The sequence below is a fragment of the Vicugna pacos genome, chromosome 15 (genome assembly GCF_048564905.1).
Source record: "Vicugna pacos chromosome 15, VicPac4, whole genome shotgun sequence".
Classification (NCBI taxonomy): Eukaryota; Metazoa; Chordata; class Mammalia; order Artiodactyla; family Camelidae; genus Vicugna; species Vicugna pacos.
The window spans coordinates 25,204,605-25,221,675 of NC_133001.1; the positions used below are offsets into that span (position 1 = coordinate 25,204,605).

At 40.7% G+C, this 17,071-nt stretch overlaps 2 long non-coding RNA genes across 3 annotated transcripts in view; one reads left to right on the plus strand and one right to left on the minus strand.

Moving 5' to 3' along the window:
* LOC140685701 (uncharacterized) overlaps positions 1-17,071 on the plus strand; it is a 72,694-nt gene that overhangs the window by 33,788 nt on the left and 21,835 nt on the right. The window lies entirely within an intron of this gene.
* Positions 1-17,071, minus strand: part of LOC116279438 (uncharacterized) — a 178,606-nt gene that overhangs the window by 23,367 nt on the left and 138,168 nt on the right. For both annotated transcript variants that reach the window (XR_012059045.1, XR_004188803.2), the window contains exons 3-4: positions 12,618-12,712; positions 6-84 (exon numbers count right to left, since the gene is read on the minus strand). This is a non-coding gene — a long non-coding RNA (uncharacterized lncRNA). The remainder of the gene's footprint in view (positions 1-5; positions 85-12,617; positions 12,713-17,071) is intronic.

Genomic DNA, 17,071 nt, shown 5'->3' on the forward strand with positions numbered 1-17,071 from the left:
TTTACCTGAGCATAGTGAAGATAAGGAAGGCCATTCATTAATGGTGGTGACTCCTGTTGGTGATCACAGAAGAGGAGAGTAAACCTATGGGAACACAGGAAGGTTCATAGAAGGGCAGAGAAATGAGGGTGTGAGGGTCCCCCATGGGGTGAGTAAATATGCCAATATAGTAATGGATAATTAATAAGCATTTCCAAAATGTTCTTGAAACCCACATAAAAAGGTATTTTGGGTGGTTGGTTGGTTTTTGTAACCCCAATACTGTTGATTTAAAGCTGAAAATAGTACTGATATAATCGTTTCCAGAAGGAATACTAACTTGATGATGTCCTCCCCTTCCGAAGGCTGTGAGGGCTTGATTGGCCAATCTGTGGTATTTTCCTGTGAGGTAGAAGAGTGACTGCCACTGTCCCATCACTAGTGTCAGTGCATGGTTTATTAATCAAGGGGCCAGAAGATAAACTGCCAGAAGTTCAACTATGTGTCTCTGGACTTTGATGTTTAGTGAAAATTCTCCTTCCAGAAGGAGTGTTGCCCTCCTAACCACTGTGACAAAAGCGATGCCCTAGGGTTTTGTCTGCTTGCCTTGAGTTTGTTACAGAGCAGTGGGGAAATGTGCTGCCTCTTTGGAGTCCTTCACTGAGCCTTAATGAAAAGTAATATAATAAAGCAGCACATGATACGTTTTTGGATTACCCTCTAGTAACAAACCACATAATCAAAAGGTCCTCATGTCCTCCAAGATCTGCCTTGTCCTTGGTGAGCCCAGAGCCCATCTGTAGAAGCCAGGCTAAATCCCCTGCTCCTGGATCACCAGCACCCCTGCCTACCCTGATCTTGTACTCAGCAGTATGATCCCAAACTACTTGTGCTAACCTGGTTAGTTCTCTGACTTCTGATTTCCACCTGTGTCAGGCAACTGCTAAAAATCAGTTATTAGGCAACCAGAGAAGTGGGTATAAAAGTTACAATTTTCTAACACCTCTAATACTTACTCCTTTAATTACCCACCAAAATGCTGCAAGGTGGAGTTTGCACCAATTTTATATAGAGCAGAAAATACAGGGATGAACTCATGTATGTTTTCCAGTATAACTGGAAACAAAAAATGATCAGAGGCTATTAAAATGCTTACCTTGTCAAACTGTGGTCCTTGTGGTTGTATAGGAACTAGACTATTAAGATGACTTAAAATACAGTGAATTTTGACTCTGAAAACAAACTGCTTTTGAATTCTCCCATCATTGGGATATTGGTTCTGCTTGGGTATAAGGAGTCAGCTGAAGACACACAGCGACAAGGAGATTTTATAGAGTGCCAAAGTCATGCTGAATTTATTTCTTTTAATTGTATTCCATATTCCCCTTTTATGAGTATACCCATATAAAATGGTACATAATATTTAATGAAGACAGGCCTATATGATCTTCTGGATCTAAATTCTAAGTATGCACATGAATGGAGTTTAATAAAATTATTTTATTGGTGCAAAAGAATGCTCTCACAGATGCTTCCCTGCTTCTTTGCAGTTTAATTTTTTTTTCTAACACAGAATATGCTATGGGAACAGAGTAATTAATGTGGCCTGTCTCACCAGCAAAGCCTACGTGCCAAATTTACAGTGAAAAACACAGCTCCAATCAATTCTTACTGTGTCTTAACATCATGTTTTTCATCCCTATCTCATTCTTTTGTTAATTAAATAAGATTTGTTATTTTCTGGCTCGCAATTTGAAGAGCTCACAAAACTTGGCTAGTTCAAAATTCAAAGGCGTCTATTGAAAAAGAATCAATTTAGTCACATAAGAGATTATGTACAGAGGGTAATAGTCTAATCAGAGACCCCGAGGGCTTTGAAATACTGTTTCATCTGTGTTTTAAGTTATTCCTCTTATCAGTATTTTTTTCCCACGTTAAAGTGGGAGCAGAGAATGCCTTTATAAATGGTTTACATGCCAGGAGATGATCACTAAGAAATGCAAAGGTTAATAAACAGTGTTTGTGCAGATGGGTTCAATAAGAAGCAAAAGGCCAGTAATGCGTTTTAATAGTACATGTACAGTGATGACTCACCTGGGCCAGAGCAGCCAGTCCTTAAAGGGCAAGTGCGACCTGTGTACTTGCTCCTTTCAGAGACAGCACGCGTACCCTCTTCAACTGCTTTGTTCACACAATACCACATGGTCATGTGTCAAAGCTTGTTTTAAGTCCCTTCTCTTCTCCTCTTCATTCATTCACTTTAGGGTCCAGAGTACTCAACCTTGTGTGACCTTCAATTTTTCTTTTTTCCTAAGGGCTCTTGCCTGAACTTAAATTTTTTATTTCATCCACTGAAGCCCGTGTTCAGTGCTGTGAATCAAGACTTAATTTTTAAACAGAATAGCTACTGAAGATACAGACGTAAAATGGAAATGAATGCTTCTTGAAACCAGAAGATGCAGTCCTCTGAACATGTTGTAGGGAAAAACCCATTTCCTGTATCATTTGCATTTGGCTAAAAGCATTTCGCTTAAATGCCTGAAAGTATCTAGGGTGAAATAAGTAGGAAAATCTTCTCAGAAACACTAGTAATATGAAACTAGCAATACAGTGAATGCTTCTCCAGCTGTTGGTTCCATCAGATCAGCTGCCCACACTCAGTGTGGTACATGGGGTATAGCCATCTTGTTTCAGCTGACAAGAGGTACGTTCGGCCAGAGAACTGGTGCAGGAGCTTAGAGGTGGAAGTGACCTCACGTGGTCTGGCCGCCAGATCAGACAGACCTACACCCTAAGTGGTGTACAGTGATGAGTTACATTAAAGGCATCTCTAAGCGGGATTCATGCAGAGAAGTTGACAGCTAGTGAATTTCTTTGTCCATTTCTGTGAATTTTTTTGTGTGCTTATTGTTTACCAAAAACATTTTTGTTAATTGAAGTATACTCGATATACAATGTTGTGTTAGTTTCCAAGTGGTGAGCATTACTGGCTGGAGCCCTAAAGAGGCACGCATTTGTGTACATATGTGTGTGTCTGTATCTTCGTCCATTTATTTGAATCTCTGCAAACTTACTGCTTGGTCTATCATCGTTTCTTTGTCCTGTTTTTCGATAGAGGAAAGATGAAAAGTGCTACCTCTGGAACTTAATAATCGTAGGGCCTGGAGACAGAGTGTCCGCTTCTACCTTGGGCCTTGTGAGAAACACTGTGTGTCTTATCCCTGTTATTACTCAAAACCAGGTTAAATACTTCTTCCTGACCCATCCATTCCTTTATTTCTCGTTAGTTACGTCCTTCCTCCATTTGTTTAGTGCCTGGTATTTTCACCCTTTTCCTTGGTGGTATACCTGTTTCTTGTACCCAAAGAGAGACTTGGTGTCCCTGGGTTTATACTTGAACTCTGCTGAATGACGTGTATTTGCTTCAAGCAATTCAACAGTCCTGCCTCAAGACCTCAGCCCTCTTTAAAACTGCTTAGCTGGAAATCCAACAGAGACAGACACTCCTAGCCTTCCTTTAATGTAGGGGTTGGCAATCTGTAGCCTTTGGGCCAAATGTGGGCCACAGGCTGTTACTGTAAAGAAAGATTTGATTGGAACACAGCTATGCCCATTCATTTACACATTGTCTGTGGCTAATTTTGTACTATAAAGGCAGAACAGAGTAGTGGCAACAGACACCATATGGTGTACAGAACTTCTTTATAGGAAAAGCGTGCCAACCCTTGCTCTAGAGGGTTTGGACAGGAAGGCAAAGAACTGAATGTTTTTCCCCTCAACTGAGGCAGTCATGTCATGTCTCCTTTTGCATATTAGAGGCCATTCCCAGGCCAGAAATAAACTCCATTTTTTCTTAAAATAATTATTAGATATTGCATACAGGTCTCTAGGTCGTTATTGTATTATCTATGTGTGGTGCTTCTAACCGAATTATTTTTGGTTAATAATTGAAACAGTATTCATCAGCTTAATAAGAAGAACTAGGGCGATCTTTTTTTTAATTGAAGTGTAGTCAGTTTACAATGCCGTGTCAACTTCTGGTGCAGAGCACACTGTGTCAGTCATTCATGAGCATACATATATTCATTTTCATGTTCTTTTTCACCATAACTTACTACAAGATATTTAGTATAGTTCCCTGTGCTCTACAGAGGAAACTTGTTGTTTACCTATTTTATATATATATATATATATATTAGTTAGTATCTGCAAATCTGAAGTCCCAAATTATCCCTTCCCACCCTGTTTCCCCTGGTAACCACAAGTTTGTTTTCTCATCTGGGAGTCTGTTTGTTTTGTAAGTAAGTCCATTTGTGTCTTTTTTTTTTTTTTTTTTTTAGTTTCCACCTATAAGTGATATACAGTATTTTTCTGTCTTTTTCTTACTGACTTCACTTAGAATGAGTCTCCAGGTCCATAGGATAATCTTTCTACTCAATGGATTTACAGCAAATTTAATGGAAAAGTTACTCTTTTGGTAGGAACTTCCACAGAAACACTCATATTTCTGCTTCCTCTGAGCACTGAGGACAGAAGCCCACCTGGGCCTGTATTCCTACATGACAGCAGTTGTTTGGGGCTGAGTAGCTCTGGCCCCTTGAGCTGGACGTGCGCCTCCAGCAAGCCCGGGGCGCCAGCACACCTGCCACATGCGTTCCGGCCCCGCTGCGTTACTCCTGTGGGCAGCTCGGTGCAGGGTGAGCTCTGCAGCACTTGCTGACTGTGCACAGCGCTGCAAGTGCCAGGGCAAAACAGGTATTTTAGAGCTCCTCTCTCTTCTCTCCTCTCTCCGAGTCAAACCTAGGACCTCAGGCATGCTAGTCAAACCCTCTACCACTGAGCTAACCCTCGCTCTAGCTACCTTACTTTCCCCCAGGCTCAGCTTTATCTGCCTCAGGTCAGGGAGTCTGCTGGGTTCCCGGGCCCTCATTTAGCCCTTTAACTGCTATAGTGCTGATACCCTATACTAGTATTGCTTTCACATAGACAGAAACGCAAATTAATACATAGTCAGAAGCAGAATTAGGGTTTCTTAAGAAGTTGGGGGAATCAGTTGTTACTGTGATGTAGGAAATTTGATTCTATTGTTATTTTGCTTTATTTGCCTTCATCCCCAAGTACTTCATGTTGAAGACTCATTCAGAGCTCCTGTCCTTCCAGTAATCTTGCATGAGTTCACACTTGAATTATTTCCCTAACTGTCTGTATTTGGAGATACGACTATGTAGGACTAAGTAAGTTACTTTTATATGTATTTTCCAAACAGAAATTGTAGGACTAAGTAAGTTGTTGATATATGTATTTTCCAAACAGAAATTTCACACATTTTCTGTAACAACTCATTTTAGGAAGAACAAGAAATCAAGAATAATTATGTCTACTTTGGGAATTTAATAACCATATAAAGTTGTCTAGTCAGCACACAGTAGCTACTCCAAAATGTAGTAATTAAATTTATGATTACCATTTCTGCTCATTCTTTTTGGAAACTTAATTCTGTCATCCTGTACATTAGGTAGCCCGCAAATTTCGTAACTGTGCTTTGATTTGATGTTCATTCAAATAATTGATACAGATGTTAGGAAACAACAGAGGCAAGATTGAGAACTTGATATAACAAACACTTCATTCTAGGTTGAAATCTATTCATTAATAAATCATTGGCACATAAATATTCAACCACCTATGGATCAGCAAAATCTGGTAATTATTTCACTCTATAATGCCTGCAAGATATTAAGAGACCTTTTGTCCAGTACTGTGCTGAAATACACACGGATGTGCATACACAAATACACAGACACAACAAACATGGGAGTACTCATACCTTCTTTAAGATAAAATACCAAACCATTCTAGCTTGGTCTGTGAACCTGTGTCAACTCCTGGTAATTGCCAATTTGGGCACTAATTACTCACATAAAATTTGTTTATCTAGCTCTTCAATATATTTCTTCATTTCAGTCATCTACTAGTTTTATCTGTTTGAAAATTTGAAAGATGTTTTCTCATCTGATTTCTGTTATGATGCCTTGAATTCATCTGTGACCACATCATCAACGTCTGCTGTCTAACAGGATTCCAATTCATAGAGGCCTACAGATTTAAGTTAACTCAAGGGAGCTTATTACTCTTATCACTTGCATATTTTAATCAACATTCTTTCAGTTTTTCAGGTTGAAGCTATTTCCCTTGTTCACTACAATGATGGTAATATATCATTACTATATCAAGATAACATATTCCACATCCAATATGGAGAAACCCCTCCCATGATTCTCAAAGAGCAGGATTTTGTCTTCTTTCTTACCAATACTAATTTATCTGCTTTCTGCTTACGTGTATATTCCTAGAATCTGTATATTGAACTAAGTCTTTGAAACCTTTTGCCTTATCTTATAATTATACTGTGCAACCATGTAGATCTCTTGCTGCACAAGTTATCTTAGAGTAATGAATCAAATGCTAGTTGATGAAATCTGTTGTGAAATATTACGGATAAAACCAACTAGGTCTAGTTACATAAATGTGATTATGTTCACAGATGTCCTGGCTTTTGAACATTAGGATGGCTCTTTCACTTTCAAAGAAGGTGGGTCCTAGTCAGCAGACTTTTGCATATTCCATCACCACGTGCAGTGTGTCTCTCACTCTGTTTGAAGATAATAGCAAATACACATATCCATTTTCTACCATCTTGAGTCAAGTGGACCCTGAGTATGGGGATGACAGTGTTTCCTCTTCAGTGCTGCTTGATGAGTTCATTGAAACCAGGAGTTTTTTTCCTGCTACACTTATTCCACAGACACACACATAACCTGTGCATTGTTAAAGACAGAGGAGGCCAAAGAGTAATCCCAGTTAATTTTCCCCATACAGGTAGATTAGACAGTTGTCTGGAGTTAAGAGATTATCCCATGGGTTAAATATTAATGCACTATTAAAATGGTATTTGTATAACCGCTCTATAGACATTTTGGTATTGGCTTCCCTCTGTAAGTACCAAAGGCAAACAGTGTACCCGTTAAGTTTCTAAATTTCTCCAGACTTTAATCCCATAGGGGAGAGTCCTTTAGCAGGGAGAGTCTCTCAGCAAGTCCCTTTCTTAATCTTGTCCTTTGGCTGTGGTAAGAAAATGCAATAAACTGGCTTAAACAACAGAACTTTATTTTCTGATCATTCTGGTGGCTAGACAGTCCAAGATCAAGGTCTGTCGTGGTTAAGTTTCTGATGAAAGCTCTCTTTCCGGCTTGCAGATGGCTTCTTCCTCACTGTGGCCTCTCCTCTGTGTGTACTCGGAGAACTGGAGCTCTGATGTCTCTCCTTACAAGGACACTAACCTACACATCAGTGCCCCACACTTAACGACCTCATTTAACTTTGAGTGCCTACTGTCCCTGTCTCCAGATGCAGCCCCACTGGAGGTGAGGGCTTCAACATACGAATTTGGGGAGGATCCGGTTCCATCCACAGCAAGGCTTATGCACTGTTTTATGGTATCAGAGTAAATGACTACTTCAGTGATTGCAGTCTATTCAGCACTGAGTCCTCCATAAAATTGGGTCTGCAGTGTAAGCCCATTGCCAAGTATCAAATGAGAGGGCACAGTTTGGTGCACACAGGGGTAGGTGAGCGCTGGGGAAGCTTGCTTGCTTTTCCACCTCATGTAGCATGGACTGGGTTCAGGGCAGGCTGCCACAGAATGTGCCACTTTGGCAACTGGATTATTTCGAGGTGAAGGTAGGGCCCAATAGAATCAAGAGCTTTTTACCTCTCCCTTAACTGCCTAAAATAATTTAGATAGGAGACTTGTACCAGGAAGGAACTATTACCAGAAATAACTTGTGACATCAGGAAGGTTTATCTGAATGATGTGGCATAACATTTTTTAACCGCACATTTGTTTGTCCCAGGTTCCTGTGAACTGTCTTCCTCCCCTTTGAAGTCCCAGACCCCTTCCTCCTCTTACAAGCCTCCATGATCTTGACTATCAGAGAGCCTCATATCTTTGGAATTCTAGTGCATATGAAATGAAATTTGTTTTTCTCCCATTAGTCTGTCTTATGTCAGTTTAATTATTATACCAGCCAAAGAACCTAGGAGGGCAGAAGGGAAAAGTTTCCCTGCCCCCCTCCAGTGTGTATTATTTTGTGTGTGTGTGTGTGTGTGTGTGTGTGTGTGTGTGTAGTTAGATTCAACTTGCTGAAGTTTTGTTTTGAATTTTGTATTTATGCCCACAAGGTGTACTGATCTTTAGCTTTCTTTGGTTTTGTTGTTAAGGTGGTATGTCTCATAGAATGAACTGAGGTGTATTCTCTGTTCTGCAGTTTCCTGGAAGAGTTTGTGTAGTATTAGTATTACTTTTTCCTTAAATATTTGCTAGAAACCATTTAGGCAGCCATCTGGTCTTGGCGTTATCTTGAGGGAAGGGTTTAAATTACAAATTTAATTCCATTGGTAGACAAAGGGTTATTCAATTTATCTGTTTCCTCTTGAGTCAGCTTTAGTAGTTTGTGTGCAAGGGATTTTTCCATTTGATCTAAATTGTTGAATTAACTGGCACAAAGCTGTTCATAAAATGTCATTATTTCAGTAACTGAAGATGCTAATGATTTCCCTCTCTCAGATTATATTCATAAGTTGTGTTTTTCCTCTTTTTTCCTTGTTAATATGGCTGGAGGTTCACCAATTTAAGTGCTGTTCCCAAAGAATCAGGTTTTGGTTCAACTCATTTTCTTTATACTTTTTCTGTTTTCTATCTTTCTTATTTCTGCTCTGATTTTAATTGTTTCCTCTCTGTTAACTTTGGGTATACTTTCCTCTTTTGTTCTGTTTTCTTTAGGTGAAAACTAAAATCATCTTTACTTGCCACTTTACCCTTCCAATTTTTCAGGTCCAAAATTTAAATCCTTCTTAGCACTCACTCCCCCACCCCCATGCTGTCTGTCTAATATATTAGGTAGGCAATTCTGTTGTCTACATTTATAACATAAGCCAGTGCTTCTCACCCTTTCCAGTGCTGTAGTCCTGCTCCAGTTCACTGTTATCACTTGCCTGAATTATTGCAGTAGTTTCTGTCTCCCTGATTCTATCCTGGCCCCCCTATAATCTGTTCTCCAGACCCAGCCAGAGTGATTCTTTACAAAAAGTAATTCAGTTCATGTCACACTTCTCAAAATCTCCCAGCAGCATCTTATCTTCCTCAAGCGAAAGCCCTCACTGTGACCTGCGAAGCCCGAGATGATGTGGTGCTTTGTTCATTCTCAGACCTGATGACTTACAGGACGGCATCTCTTTTATATTTATTTTTTATTTCTTTATTTTTCCAGGTTTATTGAAATAAAACTGATGTATAACGTGTCAGTGTAACGTGTACTACATGTTGCCCTGATACATTTACCTATTGCAAAATGATTTCCACCATAGCCTTAGGATTCCTCTCTTTTAATCTGCCTGAGACAGGCTGAGCTTCTCACTGTTCTTCAAACACACCAGGCGTATTTCCTCTGCATATATGTCCTTTGCACTAATGATGTCCTCTGACTAGAAAAATCTTTCTCCAAATATGCATGTGGCATTCCTCATCTCTTTCAAGTCTTTGCTCAGTTGATCTTTTTCATTTCTATCTTTAATTTAAAATACATATATTCCCTTTTCTTACATACAACCTCTTGCCCTTGGAAGTCCTTCTTAACCATGCCCGGTTCTGCTTTGTTCCATGTAACTTACTGCCATCCACACACTACATCTCTCTTACTGTTTCTCCTCTAGAATGTTAGCCCTGTGGGGGGAGGTTTTCTCTTCTGTTTTCTCTATTCCTACATTTCTGATATATTTGTAGTGCCCTAAATGAGTCAAGTTCAAAAATTCTTCTCTGTAAATTAACCGAAACTTTAAACTGTCTGTGTAGTATCCACGCTGTGAATAAAGCTCCCCTCCCAGCTTTCGTGGGCTTTGCTCGCACCGCTCACACCTACACCTGTCTTCGGCGAACTGCTCTCGGGGTTCTGGAGCTGCCTGGCCCACAAGGAGCAAACAGCTGGAAGCACCCTTAGCTAACACAGGCACAGGAGTACAGAAGCCCAGTTCCCTGCCCCAGGTCAGGACAGACACTGAGGCTTACTTTATACTGCAGTGTCCCCCTGTGTCATCTGGCTGATGTGACCATAGTGGGACTTTGTTGATTTTACAGTCTTGCTTGGATTCTGTCTCTTCTCTGTTCTTCTTCTTCTGTTCTCTTTGTGGTTCTTGAGGCACCTTCTTTTATGAAGTCACTTATCCATGAATTCTTAAGCTGGACCTAAGGCAGTCTGTCTAGTTGGATTATAATTTCTAAAATAATTGTTGGGTAAGAATAGAATTTACATTTTAAAAATTCTTGACCCAATACTAATTTCTGATAAAAGCTCAGCCTCAAGTAAAGGAAGTAAAAGGAATTCTATGATGTCTGTTGTACTTGGAGAACAGAAATATAATGAATATGCTATCTGAGAACTAAACATTACAGAAACCCATTAGCTTCAGGTCCTTCAGAAAAGAAAGATTTCCAGACTTTGAATCCAAAGGATTTTTCTATGTTTCTTATTCCACAAAAAATGTTTTAACAGTAACACACACACACGTTTTCAGGTTTTTGTGTACAGGGACCTTTGCAGCTTAATTACGGAAGTGAAATGTACACACATGAATACAGTCAGGTGAAAGATAGTTTAAGTTTAACCTTATGATGGTCCAGCCCTCAGAAAGGAGCAAAACCAGTATTATTGGCGATGTCGCTCTTGTCCCTTCAAGTTTCTGGAGGGAACAGTAGCCAAAGGATGAACAGCCAAAGGAAGAAACATTTATTCTCAGGCTAAGTGTTTCACCGGGAAGAGAAGAGAGAGAAAGTATTAGTCACAACTTCCCCTCTTTTGGAAACTGAAAGGAAAAAATACTGCTTCTTCCCGAATAACTATTCTCTGAATGATAATCCCATTTCTAATTCTTTGAGTACCTGTCTAGCTACAATTATCCCTACGCAGGTGAGTGAGAGGCTGGGTAGAAGGGATGCTGTCGCGCTACCTTCTTCTTACTAAGGGTGCTTACAACATGTTTTATAACTGACTTCTTCACACACACCATCCGAGAACAGAGCAGAAAAGCCGTTAAATGGAGCAGACAAGAACACCTCAGCTGCATTGAGAATGTTTTCTTTAAAAAAAAAAAGGAGGTTGCCAAATTGCTTTTGTACTTAATTTCCAAAACCAAATCTTACTGTTCACTTGCTATTATTAAGGAAAATTATCTGTCTACAATTAAAGTTAGAAGGCTTTGCTCTTTGTTCATGCTTCAAATATCTGTTTGTTCTTCCGTGAGAACCACAGCCTTGACAGCTTACAGTATATGAACTATTTCTGTGTGGTCTTTGATTAGAACTGTTCAGTCAACATAACAAGGCAATCGAAAAGCATTTAACTAGAACTACCAAAATATTCAGCCACATATTTAAAACTTCTATTAATTCAACTCATTAATCCCCATTAAAATTCTAGTGCTTTAAGTTAATTTACCCAAGGCTATAATGTATTAAAGCAAATGTCTAACGGTATGTACTTCTATAACAATTCAACAATGCATGTCTGGTTTTCAGCTCACGCTCCGCTCCCCCCCCCCCCCACCGCCCCATCTCTGTCTCTCTGACATTAACGAACTGTGTGACTTTGGGCAGGCTACTTAATCTTTTGCACCTCAGTTTCCTCAGCTTTAAAACAGGAAAAATAACAGTGTATTTGCCGTGAGGTTTCTGCTCTGTTTCAGGACTCACACTGATCAAACTCTCAGCTTCCATCTCCAAATCACTTCCCGTGGGTCAGACTATCTCTGCAGCGACCCTGGAAGCCAAGGGCCAAGAGAGACTGAGAGGGCGGCACTTGTGCCTTCCCGCTGGAAACTCCGAAAAGAATCTCACCATCTGGGGAGCTTTCATCATGTCCCATTCCTGCTCAGAGTCCTCCGTGGCTCCTCATTTCCCACAGGTGCAAACGTGCAGCCTGACGTTCGTGGAGTGTGTTACTATTCTCTCCATTTGCCTTTCAGCGCTGCCTGCCGTCACTTCCCTGTGCTTCGTCCCAGGGGACTACTTAGTGTAGTCTGACTTTTTCCAGCTTTACATCTACTTCCTGGCATGCTCCTCTTTGACTGTTAAAATCATACTCATATTTCACAATGTATCCTGGATTCTCCCTTCCTAGAGGCACAGACTTTTCCCAGCATTCACACACATCCACACCCGTTTCCCACCTTCCTCCCCCCAGTACACACAGATGACTTGGTTGTGGCCTCTTTATCCCCTGAACTCCCCAGCCCTCTGGGCCTCTCGTACCGTGCCTGTGCCTGTATCTCTGTGTCAAGTTGTGACTCGATCTTTGCAATGTAGTCATTTATATTCTTGTCTTCTACTCTCTACTGAGTTTAAAATTCTTGGAACCAGAAGCGATGCTTACTCTTCTCTGTTTGCTTGGAAACGCCTACCACAGTGCCTTGTTATAAGTAAGTCCATAACGCATATTAGGCTGTTAGGAGTAATTGAGCCATTCGTCTCTTCACTAGGCAATTCAGAGTCCAGCGCTGCGCCCATCCACCCTTCGTCAGTAACTTACCAACTTTGTAAACTGGAATTAGTTGGGATCTTCCTCCTCCTCCTCCTTCCTGTCTGCTCCTGTACTCAGCATCAAGTGCCTGTCTGCAGTCTAAACTGCCAGAAGGGGAGAGAGACTTGATTACAGCTGTCGCTTTTTCTCTTTGTTGGCCTCCACAGGGTTGTTTCTTTTTTGAGGCATTCTCCCAGTAGTCACATACCCAGCTAATGTTTACACTTATAATTATTCATGTCATTTGCAAATTTATTTCACCTCTCATTAGAATACACGAAAATGTTTATACCAAAATAGAACAACAAAACCAATAATACATCATATACAGTCTACTCAGATAATCTGATAGGAGCAGAGGGGATTTAACTTCAAAGGGAAAAAGACAAGTGAAGTTAAGACAATTCTGCCAGGTTATCATGTTGCCTTTAGTAATCTGTTTGAAGAGAGTGAGTGCTGGCTCTGAAGTTGATGCTATGGAAAATGAAGTGAGAATTAATCATGGGAGGATGTCACGTTGCTAGAGAAAGTAGAAACCAAGAGGTAATTGACATTTTTTTCAAAGGGGCCTCAGATTAACTGTGCCTACAGGGAGTTTGTGGAATTGTAACCAGGACCTAATAGTGATATTGACATTTCTTTGAAAAGAAGATTTCATCATCCTTGCTCTCTGGAATTCAAGAGTTGCCTGCTTCTGGACTCTCTACAAACTACAGCCCTTTGGGGGAGAAAGAACTCAATCATTTTTTGATATGCTCATGCAGACTTTCAGCAACGTGAAGGGGTGATTTTATTTATTCATCCATTTTAGATATATCTAAAGAGAATCTACTGTATGTCTGCCTCCCTTCTAGGGCCTGGGAGGTACAACAGTAAACAAAATAGATAAAGCTTCCTGCTTCCATAAACTTACTTTCTAATGATAGATGACAGATAAGAAAACAATATGAATAAAATATATGGTAGGTTAGATAATGATGGATACTGTGCAGGGGTAAAAATAGTAAGATTTCACAGAGACTATGACTGTTAAGCAGATACCTGTAAAGGATCCTGGAGAAACATTATTTGTGTAACCTAGAGAAGAGAATTTCAGGGATCTGAGGGCTGGGTGTGATTGGGTCACGCAAGGAAGCTTCTCTGACTGGAAAAGGATGAGTAGGGCGCAAGGAGAGTGGAGACGAGGCCAGGTCATCACACAAGGTCTGATGAATCACCACTGGCACGGTAGCCTTTGTTGAAAGCAGACAGCAGGAGGGCAAGGAAAGAAACAAGACTGATGAGGTTATTGCAATGATCCAGGCAAGAGAGGCGGAGGCTTGCCCCAGCTTTGTAGTAAGGGACCGGGTGAGAAGTGGCTGGAATCAGGGTTCGTTGGTAGATCTGACAGGTGGACTTAGAAAAGAATTTACGGCTGGTTTCAAATTTTTCATTTGAGCAATTAGCACTGTTGGCGAAGAGTTTCTGTTTATGGGATGAGGAACACAGGTGGAGATATGAGTACGACGGGTCTGAGGGGAAGGAATCGCACAAGGTAGGAGTGTTTTGGGTTTGCAGTGGAAATTGCAAATAGTTTAGTTTACATAAAGCGTGGTGCGCATGACAGGACACCGTGGGAATATGGTTGGACAGGTAACCTGGGACCACACTGCGCAGGCAGAGGGGCCGCGCTGGTGCTGGGCAAGGCTCCTGGGAGTCCTTCTCAGCTTCCTAAAAGCGGGGCTGATTGTCTTCAACGTAAGAGTTCCACAGGTGGCTTATTTCTTCAGACCTCCAAGGTCACACATTACACTCAAGCTGCGACTGCATGTCCCCTGCTCTCAGACCCGAGGCGGCCTGTCTGCAGTGCATTTACTGTCCTTTGGGCCACTCTCCCCTGAAGCTTGGCTGTGGGAAGGAGAGTGGCTTCCCAGCTCTCTGCCTTCTTGTTGCTCTCAGAAAAAAAGAAGAGACAGCCTACATTTCAGTGTTCATCACTGCAGTCAGACAGCTAAGTGGCAAAATGAAAGCAGAACAAAACCCAAATCAAGTCAAAGCCAAAGCCATCTTACAAAACTCTCCCAGGTACATTCCTCTTTAAATTGGAAATGAATTGCTGAGACAGGTCACTTTACTTAATATTCCCCAGTTTCCACATTGACTTGAGATGTTCGCTAAGAACTCCATGATGCTCTGTCATTTTTATTAACAGTGAAAATAATGAGGATTCAACATAATAAACTGCTTTCCCAAATAACAGGGATGTGTGACAAGACCTAGAAACCAGTGCCGCATACCACCTGGCTAATTGGAGAAGTCAGTTTCAGCGTCAGAAGCCACGGCAGAGTGAGACCAGCTGCCTCTGGTCTTGTGGATACTGTGGATGGGGCCAGAGGCAGCCTCCTTATAGTTTTAGGCCAGAGCGGTGTAGGACTCAGAGCAGTCTTTAATACACTGACAGCTAGTTGGAGTTTGACCACAAGTGTGCAGAAATTTGTGATGTTTTTCAAACTGAAGTATAGTTGCCTTACAATGTTGGGTTAGTTTCAGGTGTACAGCAAAATGATTCAGTTATGCATATAACTACATACTCTTTTTCAGATTCTTTTCTCTTATAGGTTATTACAACATAGTGAATATAGTTCCCTGTGCCATATACAGTTGGTCCTTGTTTTTTATTTTACATATAGTCGTGTGTACCTATTAATCACAAACTCCTAATTTATCCCTCTCCCCTCTCTTTCCCCTTTGGCAACTGTAAGTTTGCTTTCTATGTCTGTGAGTCTGAAATTTGTGATTTTTAAAAATGCTTCCAAGTAGGTAGAAAAGTATAAAGCTTGCTGCTTTCAAAAGCAATTAAATGTACCAAAACTTCAGGTCAAGGCAATGAAAGGTAACAGTCCTAGAACTGAAGCACCACTGTTGTTGGGGGGAACATTCTTTTTACTCTTCATTCTGAGTCTGCCTCTGCTGCTGACTTAGTATGTGACCTTAGTCCAGGCAGTTCACCTCCCTCTGTCTCACCATCTTTTCAGCTAGAATAGCATCAATTTTCCTTTTGAGGCATGGTAGGAGGAATGGATGCTTATTATAAAGAACTCTTAGTTACTGAAGCACTGCTTACATGAATATGTTCACGAATATTTTTGGAGACACACTCTGAATTTTAAGCATTTGGATTTGGCCTTGGAGGAACTTTTTAAGCTGTCTGTAGTTCCATAGCTAAATCTGACTTAACCACATCACGTAGGTTTTTTTGTTTGTTTGTTCGTTTTTGTTGTTTTAGCTGTGGCAAGTGATCATGTGGGAAACAATCATGTTTGCTGAAAGTAAGAGTACAGGACCAAATAGTAGAGAGGATCTAGGTCTCACTCAGTTGGAAACCTTTCTAAACCCCTAGCAACAAAGATATCCAGTGTGATCTCCCCATTTTTTCTCAGTAGAGGACTGTGTGCATTTCCTCCTGTTATCATTGTATGCTTTTCAGGAAATTGTAACAGCTAAATAGTAGGAATTAAAGGTTATTGAGCACTTACTATGCACCAGCATTTTTTACATGATGAAAGTTCTAAAAACTATTACTGTCCTATGGTAGAGTTGAGGAAACTGAGGCACAAAGCGATTAGGTAACCTGCCCAGGGTCACAGAGTTAGTAAATGGCAGCGATGAAGAGATGCAGAGAAAGACAGAGAGAGAGGAAGAGAGAACATAACATTGCTTAGCACATAGATGTTTAGTGAATGCTTGTCCCTTTCTCTCCCACTCTGATTCTTTTCAACACACATGTGAATTTATTTACTAGTTATTACTTGTTAATTCATCCATCCGTTCATCTGTTTATTTCGGGCTGACATCTGAGTTCAGTCATATGACCAGAATGGTGCTCAGCCCACTGTAGACTTTATTTCATTAATTCTTCACCACAGTTTTGTAAGAAGGATCCTACATCTCTCTCCATTTTATGGATGGAGAAATAGGCTCAGTGATGTTATCTCATTGTTACCGTTTTACATTTGTGGAGTGCTTTTCTTTCTTCCCAGAGCACTATCAAATATGTTACAGTGGACTGAAAACACGAAGGTTGGAAATTCCTCATGGGGCAGAATCATGTCATGCACACCTGTAGCATGTCACGTGTGTCCAGGGTAGAAGCATAGAAAATTCTTACTGATCGAGTTTGCAGAGTAAATATTATCTTTATTACATAATTGAGGACACCAATTTCTTAAAATGGTTAACATCTAGAAGGTTAATAAATGCATCATTCAAACCATGACACTTGTGACAGTGAACAGCTGTTCCTGTTCCTGTAGGGCCACTAGCCTAACCTAGGCCATGTGGCCGAACCCAGATGTACTGCTACCCTATGAACATCCTGCAACTAACTGAAGACTTTTCAGAGCCTAAACAAACATTTCAGCACCATTCCTTTCTCAAATGCACAGACTCTATCACTTTCTCTCGTGGCAGAATCAGGAATGGAG